General features: G+C 56.8%; 1 protein-coding gene across 1 annotated transcript in view; it reads left to right on the plus strand.

Annotated features, from left to right (window-relative positions):
* RGS3 (regulator of G-protein signaling 3) overlaps positions 1-998 on the plus strand; it is a gene marked incomplete at its 3' end in the record, with an annotated part of 37,533 nt that overhangs the window by 23,601 nt on the left and 12,934 nt on the right. The gene's annotated exons all lie outside the window — the stretch shown is intronic.

Consider the following 998-nt stretch of genomic DNA (forward strand, 5'->3'; position numbering starts at 1 on the left):
CTTGGGAAGCAGAAGCAGCAGGCACACTCATGGTGTGCTGGCAGCAGGCTCACATCCTGCCTCCAAACCCTTCCTCGAGGAAAACCAGCGGCTTCCATTAGAGATTTTGGGTTTTCGAGGAAAATGCTTCTAGATGGTCCTGCTGGGAGAGCTCAGGCATTGTGTGGAGAGTGAGAAATGGTTTTTCTGTGGGGCAGAGTGAGACACAGGCTGCCGGCCGGGCTGGGTCAGCATCGCTCCCCTTCAGGCAGTGAACGCTTGGAGGGAAAGTGAAGATTTGACTGTCCACTGCTTCCCTGACCCTCGCATCACCCAGGGTGAAGCTGTGGAAACACACAAGGGCTTCTCATCTGAGAGCTCCGCAGCCGTGCTCCTGGTGGTGCTGGGCTCCAGCGGCTGCTGTGGCGCGATGTGTCCTGGCGTTCCTGTAGCGACGCTCCAGCCCGTATCCTGCAGCACAAGCAAAGCTGGCAGCAGAGGCAGGCCTGCAGGGCAGCTGGAAGAGACACCCAGCAAAAGGCTGCAGGACATTGCACTTCTTCATGGCTTTCACATGGAGTGACTCAAGCGGCATCTGAGTCTCTCAATGGGTCACAGCTCTTATCTTGACATTTGGGCTGCTGCCTGCTTTCCTCTGGGGAACAGGGTGTTTCCACCACTGTACAGAGCCTGTTCCCATCATTAGCGCGGCTCAGGCTGCTGAAATGAGGCAGAGCTTGTGCTGACTCTGCTTTGAATAGGAGCTGTGGCCGTGCCCAGGCTGCGGATCTGATCTTGAGGCAGAGATAATGTCATTAAAAGGGTTATGAAAGCTGCAGCCCAGCAGTGCTGCATGCTACCAAGGGCTAAGCTGGTGCAAAGCACACTAGTTCAAAGGAGCGAGCCAGCTCCAGAAGATGGGGTGTCCAGCTCCAGAGCTGAGGTGACGCTGTTCTGCAGCAGCTTTGTGTCCCACGAGGTTGGTGTGTGCCAGGAGCCGGCTCCCTTTGGGGCTGGCC

Source organism: Apaloderma vittatum, unplaced genomic scaffold, assembly GCF_000703405.1.
Source record: "Apaloderma vittatum isolate BGI_N311 unplaced genomic scaffold, ASM70340v1 scaffold2664, whole genome shotgun sequence".
In the NCBI taxonomy this organism is placed as follows: Eukaryota; Metazoa; Chordata; class Aves; order Trogoniformes; family Trogonidae; genus Apaloderma; species Apaloderma vittatum.